At 36.0% G+C, this 12,545-nt stretch overlaps 1 protein-coding gene across 1 annotated transcript in view; it reads left to right on the top strand.

Moving 5' to 3' along the window:
- Tecrl (trans-2,3-enoyl-CoA reductase like) overlaps positions 1 to 12,545 on the top strand; it is a 64,428-nt gene that overhangs the window by 12,067 nt on the left and 39,816 nt on the right. The gene's annotated exons all lie outside the window — the stretch shown is intronic.

The following is a 12,545-nucleotide window of genomic DNA, read 5'->3' on the forward strand; positions in this document are numbered from 1 at the left end:
GGTTAATGAACTTGTGACTCTTAAGTTCTAAGCTACATTGTAAGAAAGTAGAGAAAAATTATTTTTTTATCTAATTATATAATGTATGCAGATAATTACCCTGGTTATTCACATAAAATTTCCGGGTTATTTCTACTTAATGTACATTTATTTAGAGGTAGTACAATCTTAGCAGAAAGTACATGTCACATTAAACCAGTAATTGGAACGCTAAACTTTAAAATGTCAGAAGTCCAGACAGAAGGAAGTATAGTAATTAAGGAAGAAGACATTTGAAAGTGACTTAAAAATAAGAAAAATTTGTACAGTATTTGAGAAATACCCAGTTGTCAAAAGTGTGATCACATTTAATAAGATTTGAGTTTTATGAACAGCTGTTAATTAATTTTTCACACTCACAGTTCTAATATTTAGCAGGTTATATTACAATATAGTATAATATTATATATTATACTAAACAATAAAATACTTTTATTTATACAGTGCTTTTTTATTTAAATATTGAAAACTATTTTCTAGATTTTTTATTTGTACTATATTATAAAATTTTGACTGTATTCAGTTTTTATAAATTGTTCTATTATATAAGAAAATATAAAGAACCATTTCAATACTGTGTTAAGTTTAATATGTTTTCAAAAATTAAAACATATTAAAATGTTATTTACATGGTTCATCTGTGATGATTTTTGAAGTCATAAGTCAAAAAAGTTATTTTTTTATTGGTTTATGATTTTACACTCATAATTTAAAATAGATATTATACATACTTCCTTAATTAAATATATAATAGAAAATAATTTTATGCATGCAAATCCACTAACTTCACAGCTTACCAACTTTATATTCTGATACTAAATTAACTTCTTATCATGCCTTCAGGCCTTCGAGTTTAAAATTCAAATTATTAATGTCATAAATAAGTAAATGAATAAATAAACTATTCCTCACAGGAAACAATGTTTCTAAAAGGAAAAATTCTTTTTTTTAAATTTTAACTCCTTACAATGTTTACTGTGCAACAGATTTTCATTATAATATCTCTATACATTCATATAGTATATATTTAAAACTATAATTACTTCTATATTACTATTTATTTCACTCCTGCTTTTTCCATCTTGTTGTGGGAAACTTGTTTACACTATTGTGAAGATTTGCCACTGTCATTGGTTTAAATAAAAGCTGAATGGCCAATATTATGTAGGAGAGGTTATGGGGGGAACTTCCATGCAGAGAGAATTTGCACATAATCTAAGTGTTAGAACTGGGCCGATGGCCCAGAGGTTAAACGCACAGGCTGTTCTTCCAGAGGTCCTGGCAGAAAGGCATATGTGCAGGTAGAACACTGTATTTGTAATGCATAAATAAATCTTTAAAGAAAGAATCTAGGTGCTTGAGAAACGCCAGGAAGATACAGAGAGGGGTGGACATACAGAATGAAAGAGAGTTAAAGAACCACACGGCAAAATGTAGATTAATAGAAGCAGCTTAATTTGAGTTATAAGAGCTAGACTAACACAAACTTATACTGAAGGCCAAGCTTTCATTGTTAATAATAAATCTTGGTATCACTATCGTGGAGCTGGCGGTTCTAAAGACAGTCCTACTACAGTCTCTCTTTTTGTTTCTTCCCTTTGCTTCTCTCCTTCCTTCCCTTCCTCCCTTCCTCCCTTCCTCCCTTCCTCCCTTCCTCCCTTCCTCCCTTCCTCCCTTCCTCCCTTCCTCCCTCCTTCCCTCCCTCCCTCCCTCCCTCCCTTCTAGCCAGACCCTTCCTCCTTCTACCCCACCCCTTTCTCTCACGCACATATATTAAACAGCACACTTGACATTTATGCTTCTGGGATTGATTAATTTCACAAATATATTGATCCTTAATTCCATTCGTTTCCTGCAAATTTCATATTATGTTTTGCCAAGTAAAATTTCAGTGTGTATGTAGCACATTTTCTTCATTGGTGCGATGGTCAATGAGAATCTAGAGTGATTCCAGTACTTGGTTATTGGGAATGAAGTCACAATAAATGTGCATGTGCAGGACACTCTTTACCCTTTGGAGTAAGCATGCATAAATGGTGTATGTGGTTGTTATGACTGCTGCTCTCTCTCTTTCTATATACATACGCATGTATGTATGTATGTATGTATATATGTATGTATGAATGAATGTATCTATCTGTCTGTCTATCTTTCTAGCTATAACATAAATAGGACATAAAGTTTTTTTTCTTCTTACATAGTGGTAGAATTTGTTTTCTTGTTGAACTTAATTTTGGTCAGGATGAGACAGAATCTGAATGTAGTTTTGGTTTGTATTTCCCTGATGGTGATTAATGATGTTCAGTAGATTAACTCTACTAGACTAATTTTAAGGTTATATTCTTTCTTTCTCATATTTGGTATTTTATTTTCTCATTCCTTATTTTTGTCTCTGTGTGCTTTCCAGATTCAGGATATAAAATTCACCATGACTCAAAATAACTGAAAAATGAAATATACCCAGTTTTCCAAATTTTCTGCTACCATCTCATTATTTTATATGCTTGTTATATCAAGCTCTGTTTAGCATGCTCAATTTTAAGCTTATTGGTAATCTTTCATTTAATTTCAACTTGCTTATTTAGTGATTAAATTCAACTAGTCAGTCTTGATTTTGTGGTCATAATGAAAAATTATCTCTCATATTCTATGTCAAATTTACAGGGCATTTACTAATTGTGATTCTTTTGCTTGTTCCAATTCTTCTCACTGCGTTCGTTCTGACAAGTGAAATTCCCACCTTTATAATGGACAGGTCTATTTTCTCACTTCCATGTCTATCATTACATACTGTTTATTCCCTTTTCTTCCCAACGCCATCTTCGTGGTTTTTATTTTTGTGGTTGTATATGTATATGTGTTACAAATGCCCAATGCTGTTCTCATACTCTGTTGTTCTAACTCTGCCTTGCTGTAGCGGCTGCATTGTAGTAAATGGTGCTCTCCAAATGCTCCTCACATTATTTTGCTGTGATGTCTTCATTTATCCACATTCCTCACATATGTATTTCAGCTTCTGAAAAAAAAAACATTCATGCATTATTCACCCTTATTTTCACATGCTTAGGCCTGGTTATTCAAAACCACAAGTTCAATATATAAAGACTTGTGCTTTACAAACAAATTTCTGAAACAAATTATCCTATTCCTGGTGATCATGCTGTCATTTGTCCTTGACAAAAAGCAACATGGAAAATAGAAATTGCTTTTTGCTCTGATACTAAAGTTTCTGCATAAACACATAGGCGGGCTTGCTGTGGGCTGTGTGCTCGTGAGAGAATGGACACGCATGAGCTCATCTAACATAATAAAATATGCTTTATGTCAATGTAATTCATAATTGCTTTTCAGATAACGTCAATTGCTTTCAGATTTTCTTTCTTAAAGTCTTCACATGCCTTTTGAATGCTCAAAGATAAAAATAGTAACATTATTCATGTCTGGTGCAGAGAAGTCTAAGATTAAGAAGCAAACACTGGAGCATTTGCTCTGTATTCCTCTTCATCAGCTACACATTTGCTTTCCTAAATTAGAGGGAGACGCAGGCATTATGTTTGTCAGCTGTTTAGGGCATTCCATCGCTCTGTAATATTAATCAGGTTTTTCTGGAGACAGCTAATGAGCAAGCTCAGTAAATAACTTTTAGTACCTGATGCTTTACTAATGGACAGAGAGCTACAAATGGCACTAGAAAATTGTCCATTTCTCCTCTTCTTTGTTTTTGCTTGCAAACTGTGTAATTATACGCAAAATGTACTTAAAGAGAATCTTTCCATTTCCAAAAAGAAAACTGTGATCTATCGAATGTACTGAATGGTTAAGAATAAATTTTCCTAATCTTTCTCTAAATTCCTAATTACACCTTTTTTTTTGCCTGTTAACTTCTCTGCTTCAAGATTAAGGTTAAGGGTGTGATCTCTCAACTTCCCACTCCTATCCCCATGTCTCCTACTTGCTACACTGTCTCCCACCATGAAGAACTCTTTTCCTCTGGAAACAGAAGTTAAACTCTTCTGCCATATGTTAGTTTTGGTCATACTGTTGATAAGAGCAACTGAGAAGTAACTGAAACATTTATTTTGCTTAAAGTCATATGTACAGTTGCATCCATTTTTTTCTGCAGGATTATGTTTTTACAGCTCAAAATATCCCATTGAATGTATGAATCACATTTGTATATCCATTATCTGTTGATTGGCTGTGTTTATTTCTTTACTATTGTAAATTGAAAAGTGTGATAAATATGTAATAAATATGGGCATGTATTTATCTTTGTAGTAGAATGTGGCATTCTTTGACTTTATGTCCAATAATGGTATAAGTGTATAATAAGGTAATTCTCTTTTATTGTTTTTAGAAGACTTTCAGCTAATTTTTGGGATTATATCCTATGCTATTGTATTCTTTTCATATTTTGCTTTGACTCCAACTGGTCTCAAAGTGTCTCCTGTATGTATTGTTTAGCAGCTGTGCTGCTCCTTGCTGTAAATTAAGTTCTCTGACCCACTTTGAACTGATATTTTGTCCACAATGAGAGAAATGAGTCTACTTTTAACCTTTTTAAACATGTATATGGTTTATTGCCAGTACCACTACCTGAAAATAATCTGTGATCTCAAATGCTTATTTTGACAACTTGTCAAACCTTTGGTTTCTTGAGTTGAAAGGATTCATCTCTGTCTGTGCTTTATTCTATTCCATTGGCCTGTCAAACTGTTTTGTGGCAGCATCATGATATCCTGATCACTATGGTTATCTATTGTAGTTTAGGCAGAATGTCTCTGTCTATTCTCTGCTCAGAATTGTTTTCTCTCTTTCACATACAACCTCTGTCTCTCTCTGTCTCTGTCTCTCTGTCTCTGTCTCTATTTGTCTCTTTGTGTATATGTTTGTGTCTGTGTGTGTGTGTGTTTCTATGTCTGTGTGTAGGATTGGTTTTTGGCAATTTTATGAATGATTTCATTGAAATTTTATGAAGATTACATTGATTCTATAGTTTTACTTTAGTAATATAAGGTTTTTACAACCTTGACTCTCACCATTCAGTATTATATATCAATCATATTGTATCTTTAATATTTTCTTCGGTTTATTTAAAGATTTACAAAATTTACATTGTAAGAAATTTCAGCTTCTTGGTTAGTTTTATTACTGAATATTGTTTACAAATAAACATAAGTGTTCTCATAGATGACTGATGCAGAGTCATTTTGAAGTAGGAAAGCACTGTGAAACTGCTTGGATAGACATAATGATACCACAATATATGTTTAACCAGAGGAGTACCACTAAAGAGACAATATATGGCCCAATTCATGGCACAGCAATGTGACAAAGATCCAAAAACTCCCTTTTGCAATTGTAAAATGAAACAAACAATGATATAAACAAACAAAGAAAAGCATTCTAACTTTATTTTTCTACATATCAAAAGGATGGAAGTAAGGAAAATACAAGAATGTGAATTTTGTGGGCCCAGTCTGACACTGCTTTGCAATGTTCCTGAATACAGATGTTATATAAGTATCTGGTCATATTCTGAAGCTTATAGCCTCTAGGAAAGACCGAGTGGCCTTCAAGGATAGGGTCAAGTACTATTTGCAGAAGTGTGAACTACTTGATATGTATCAAGAATCTTGTTCTATCTCAGGATATGAGATTGCTGCTGTAGCCTCTCTGTTGGAATGAGAGGAAGAATGGAGGTAACATCTTTCTGAAAAATATGCTTTTGTAAGACTTTCCCAAACCATGACTGCCAAAACTTATGCATGAACTACAGGTCTTTTTTATTGTGTTGAACTTTGAAGTTATTTTACACCTGATTGATTATCAAGGAATATACTCCAGGCAGAAACTGAGCAGGAAGGAGTGGGCAGAAAAGGATTCAAGCTCAATTAGGTTTTCCAAGGAAAAGAATCTATTCAGGAGAGATAGCTCTCAAAAGGAACATCATGGGGAATAAATTATAAATATTGTGGTTAACTGGCTGTTATTCTGCCTGGAGACTGACTGGTTAATAGAAGCAAGTGCTGTTATACACTAACACTTAGTATATGAAAAACTTTTGAGAAGCAACCATGTGTGGAGATCCTTCAGAAAAACCCCATTGACAAGGCAGTAAAATTAGAAAACCAGCTGCAAAGGATCAGCTGTGCCTACCTAGGGTGTCCACACTGAAGTGTTGTGAGTGCAGACAGCATGGCAGGCAATTCCAACTCCTCTCTAACTACCTAGAGCACAGGACATTTTATATGGGCAGAAATCTGCGAGGTAGCACTGTCTTCTGAGTCTGTGAGATGGCTCATTTTAAAGTATGATACTGTATTTGAGAAGAAGAAAATGGATGGAAGTTGAAGTTTATCTGATTTAGCAATACACCCACTTAATACTAGATTCATCAGAACTGTTGAGAAGCTTTAACAATATTTCCATGACTTGCATGGGTTTTCTTTCTACAAGCACCTGTCAACTTAGAGAGTCACATGTACTATTATTCTTACTCTTCCACGTAACTGGTGATACATGGAGATATCTACATATGTATGACTGTTAAGATAGATCAAGAGAGACAGATTGACAAAGAAAGAGATTGCTCTAAAGGGATTTATTCAGGTGATAATGCAATCTGAAAATTTTCAGCATCTGTAACCTTCCATCCGCAGACATTAGATTGGAAAGACTAAAGCTGAAACATCACTCTCAATGTCTGTGTATGTGCTGACATGCATCCTTCCATGTTCAAGAACAAGAGTGTATAACTTGAGAACCAAGACTGCTGCCCAAGTTAGAGCAGAGAGTTTTTCTCTATTCTGCCCTAATGTTCTATGTAGGCTTTCTGCAGTGTGAATTGTGCCAGCCTAAACAGGTCTGAGCGCTAGATTCCTTTTTTCAACTTGCAAAGATCTCATCTGGGATTTACTGGTTGCTTAGAGAATCATCGTAGGCTTTATTAGTGTCACTCAATGTTTGCTCCGTTCAGCCAACCTTCATCTCACCCAATTAAAAATTGCTTGTTGCACACTGATTTCATGTAGGAAATATCAACAGCTAATTTTCAAGACAATGAAAAGAATTAAGTTGAATTCCTTTGTGGGCGTTTTGCAGTTTCAATATTCCTTTCCTTTGATTTCTCAGAATAATTGCTCTTTGCTCAGAGCTGCTTGTATTAGTGTTTTATATCTGTATTCAAGCTGCAATGTCAATAGGTTTAAAGTAGCAGATGTGCTTACAAAAAACTTGAAACTGTCAGCACCTTTTTCACTGTATTTGACAGGTAAGGAAGAATGCATTCTTTTACCTCAGGCTTTTACCCAATCAGAAATTTCTTCTGGCTTTTCTCTGTGGTAGTGTGTGTGTGTGTGTGTGTGTGTGTGTGTGTGTGTGTGCATGTATGTGTTTGTGAGGGGGTTGCTTTTATGAGTTTTCCTTATACCAGGTTGAACTTCATCTATCTAAATAATTAAAGGTGACTTTGAACTCCTGAGTCTTTTGACTGTCTCACCATGATTGAATTTTGTGTATGATGGGAGCTCTAGTTGATACAAAATATTATACATTGAATTATTTTATGAGTACAGATTTTTTTCACATTGAAAATTTCTGATTTGAAATTTTTACATCGAAATTAGAACAAATCATATGTAAAATTATACTGTTATATATGTTAAAATGTAAATATAAAGTAAGCCTCTTTATATATAAATATATATTATAAATATAAATAAATATTTATAAATATATAATATATATAAATTATGTATAGATTATAGTACAGTGTATAGGTAGGTTGTTGACTCTAATATGTTTTTCTATAAATGCTTTTTATATTTTGACTCTTGCATTCTTCTCAATGGCAAAAGTTGATATTCATAGCTATCAACAACTTGGATTACCTAGTTGACTTGCATTTCACTTATTCATAAAAAGGACAAATGCATATTTATAGCACACTGTGTGCAGAGATGGGTATTTCCTCTCTCAAATGTGTGAGATTTTCTGTGTAAAATGGTAAACCTTTTCTAAAATTTTTTATCTGCAAATTTGAGAAACAAATCTCCAAAACACTTTAGAATGGAAGTATAAAACATTGTCTTACCACATGATATTTTGTTAACTTATTTTGTTTTCTGAACATCTATAAGAATTACAGTTAACTATAATCTCTTGACAACCTTCTTTAGCAACAATCATCAAAGGAAATTCTGTAAAAAAAAAAGTATATTGTTAGAGCTAGAAGCATAATTACTGAGTCATTTGTGACAAGGAAATATATTAACAACATCTAAAAGAAAATAAAACATTTTTGTTGTTAAATATTTGAATTGCTGAAAGCTTAATTGAGTTGCTTGTGTGTGTATGTATGTTTGTTCATGTGTGTGTATGTATGTGTTTGTTCACGTGTGTGTGTGTGTGTGTGTGTGTGTGTGTGTGTGTGTGTGAACTTGTAACCACATACATATAGTCAGGATCAAATGATAGAACTTCTTCTCACAGAAGTTGGATCTATTACAGTGGTAAAGAGAAATGGACAACAAGCATTTTCATGGATGATGGTGCATGCCTATAATCCCAGTACTTAGGCAGAGGCAGGGAGATCTCTTATAAGTTAAAGGTCAGCCTGGTCTACAAGAACTAGTTCTAGGACAGGCTCCAGAGCTAAGAGAAATATTGTCTTGAAGAACAAAAACAAAAAAAAAAAAGAGGAAAAAGAAAAACAATATATGGTGAGGGTAAAAATAACTGCGTTCCACAGTAAATTGACAAATACTGTCAATAACTCAAAGTGCATACCAATGTATACCCACTCCAACAAAGCCACACCAAGTAATAGTGTCACTTCCTGTGAGATTACATGGGCCAATCACATTCAAACTACCGCATTCCACTCCCTGGCCACCATAAAATTGTAATAATACAAAATACATATAGTCCAACTTCAAAAGTTCCCACAGTCTATCACAGTCTCAATAATGTTTCAGAGTTCAACCTCTTCTGGGATTCTTGCAATCTCTTAACTGTAATCCCCTGTAAAATAAATATTAAAGAAAAAATATTTCCAACATACATAAAGTACAGGAAATGTATTACCATTCCAAAATGTAGGGAAGAGGGAATAGTGAAGAAGTACTGTACCAACACAAGACTGAAAACCAGCCAGCAAACTCCAACTCTGTGTGTGATGTGTAAATGCTCTTCAGATATTCAGATATGTTCAGCTTTGTTGACTACAACACACGTCTTTCTTTTGGACTGGTTCCATGCCCTGTTAGCAGCACTCCTTGGCAGGTATCCCACAAGTCTGGCATCACTAACATCTTGCGTTCTCCAAGGCAATCCTGGATTTAACTTCACAGCTTCAGCCAATGGCCTTTCTACTGGGCCTCCAACCACAGACACCCTTGAAACATGCCAGACCTCATGACATCTATGCAAATTCCATAACTCATTTCTTCTATCTTAAATTCTAAAACCAGAATCAATCGGCCAAAGCTGCCAAGTATTACTTCTTACCGGGGCTGGAACTATCTCCCTCATTCAAGTATATCTTCATCAGTTTTCCGTCCTTTACACTGCCTAAGTTTAGCTGTCCTGAAACTTGCTCTGTAGACCAGACTGTGCTCAAACTCAGAAATCCGTCAGCCTCTACCTTCCGAGTACTGCTATGTAAGGTGTGCCCCACAACACCTGGCTCTAAGTCTTGCTTTAGTTCCTTTTCACAGGTTGAAAACTTATCTGGGTAGGATCTTGCTTTGAGGTCAGGACTCCCCTTATCCCATTTCTTTATTTGCTGATCTCTCTGAACACAGGACTTTGCTCCATTACACTTGCTACTGCTCATTTTATCCTCAAAATGTTCATTTTGTAATTTACCTTGCTCAGCTTGCTCCTTTTCCTTATAAATTTTCATTAGCATTACCAATAATATCCACAGAACAGAGTCTATAATGGGCCATTTTGAGATTTTTTTTTTCAGTCAGTGGGTTTATTTTATACTTCTGCTCTTTCAGGCAAACTCTTCTGACAAGAACAAAAGGCAACTAGTTCTTCACCAAAGTATCACAAGAGTGATCTCTAGGAAGCATACTAAATTCTTCTCCTCTGAAACCACTTAAGTAAGCCCATCATAGTTCAAACAACTTTAGCACCTCTGTCTTCCATACCCCTACTACTATCATCCAGTACCCAATGCTTAAAGCATTCCACTGTTTCCATAATCAAAATAAGAAAGTCCCAATTCCCCCAAACAAGCGCAAGGTCTGTCTGTCTCAACAATATTCCACATATTGACAAATTACATTCAAACTACCACACCCTGTGAATAACCTGGTGTTGACCATCCTGTCTAGTTTTGCAGCTGTTCATTCCCAAAGAAACACACAAAAGCTTATATTAAGTATAAACTGTCTGGCTTGATAGTTAGGTTTATTATTAACCAGCTATTCCAACTTAAATTAACCCATAATTCTTATTTATGTTTAGCCACATGTCTTGGTATATTTTCTCAGTAAGGCATTCTCATCTTGCTTCCTCTGCATCTGGCTTGTGACTGTGTCTCTGCCTTTCCTCTTCCCAGAATTTTTTTAGTCTGGTTGCCTTGCCTATACTTGATGCCTGGCATTATATTAAATCAACATGAGTGACAAATCTTTACAGTGTACAAAAGCATTATCCCACAGCAGCCCCCCCTATTTTCTTTTCTAAACAAGGCCCTGAATCTTACTTCCTTTGTTTAGCTGTTTTTTTTTCTGACCACTGTCTATAACAACCTAGTTAGTCCTTGTTATCTTTTTCCATCATTAGGACTTTCTTCAACTCTTTAAGATTAAAGGTGAATCATCCACCTCAAAAGATATAGATTAAAGGTCCAAGTCAGGAGCAGAAGGAGAGGGAGCACGAGCAAGGAACTCAGGACCGCGAGGGGTACACCCACACACTGAGACAATGGGGATGTTTCATCGGGAACTCACCAAGGCCAGCTGGCCTGGGTCTGAAAAAGCATGGGATAAAACAGGACTCGCTGAACATAGCAGACAATGAGGACTACTGAGAACACAAGAACAATGGCAGTGGGTTTTTGATCCTACTGCACATACTGGCTTTGGGGGAGCCTAGGCAGTTTGGATGCTCACCTTACTAGACCTGGATGGAGGTGGGTGGTCCTTGGACTTCCCACAGGTCAGGGAACCCTGATTGCTCTTTGAGCTGATGAGGGAGGGGGACTTGATCGGGGGAGGGGGAGGGAAATGGGAGGCGGTGGCGAGGAGGAGGCAGAAATCCTTAATAAATAAATAAATTAAAAAAAAATAACAGACTCATTGAGCTGGGCTCCTGCTCATACCTTTGGTCCCAGTACTCAGGAGGCAGAGGCAGGAGGATCTCTGTGGGTTCGAGGCTAGCCTGGTCTACAGGAGCTAGTTCCGGAGCAGGCTTCAAAACTACAGCTAGACCCTGTCTCAAAAAAACAAACAAACAAAAAAACCCAACAAAAACAAAACAAAAAACCATTTAATTCGAGTGACTTACTTATAGTTTCAGAGGTTCAGTCCGTTATCATCATGATGGGAAGTGTGGAGGAGGGCAGGCAGATGTGGTGCTGGAGCTGAGAGTACTACACCTTGTAGGCAACAGGAAGTCACTGTGTCAGGGACCAGCCTCCACAAAAGTACTTCTTGCCAGGGTAGAGGCATGGGGATAGAAATATAGTAAAGAATATGAAGACACGAATTAAAATAATAAAATGTAGAAACAGAATAGTATTGGGAATTCCAGTGAGTACTGAAATTAGCCCGCGTTAAATTTCCAATTGATTAAAAATACCCCAGACCACAAAACTTAGAAGTAAGACAAAAAATTACATTAACATGATACAAGGAAAGGCTACATCCATAGTTAAACACTCTGTTGCTAGAACAAAACAATTCATGCTCACATCACAGACCAAAACATTCTGTAGGAAAACACTCCTGGGGTAGAATCCAATGTTATCTCCAGAAAGGAACCGGTCCCTTAGTTGGATCCTTAGACTTATGTTTGAGGTAGAAACATATCTACTTCTCTATTCCTGTAATACTAATATAAGGTCTGGCTATTAGCACACCAGTTGATAATAACCTTGAGAGAGCGGAAGTCTCTGACCTAAATCTAGGTGGGACCTTTGTCTGAGGTAGAAACACAATAACCTTGAAGGAACAGAGGTAAGTCCCAACTCTCTGACCTTTTGTCAAGGTGGAAATAGGCTCTCATTTTGGGGCCTCTACATTGCTGGAGCTGAGAGTGCTACATCTTTTCTTTTTTCTCGTTTTTGTTTTTTTGGGACGGGGTTTCCAGTGGCTGTGGAGCCTGCCCTGGAACTAGCTCTGTAGACCAGGCTGGTCTCGAACTCACAGAGATCCGCCTGCCTCTGCCTCCTGAGTGTTGCGATTAATCGCCCGGCTGTTGAGCTTTTTCTTTGACTTTTTTCTTCTGTTTTGTCCTATTCTGGTTTGTTTTATTTTATAGTAATAATA

The sequence above is a fragment of the Microtus pennsylvanicus genome, chromosome 12, assembly GCF_037038515.1.
Source record: "Microtus pennsylvanicus isolate mMicPen1 chromosome 12, mMicPen1.hap1, whole genome shotgun sequence".
Classification (NCBI taxonomy): Eukaryota; Metazoa; Chordata; class Mammalia; order Rodentia; family Cricetidae; genus Microtus; species Microtus pennsylvanicus.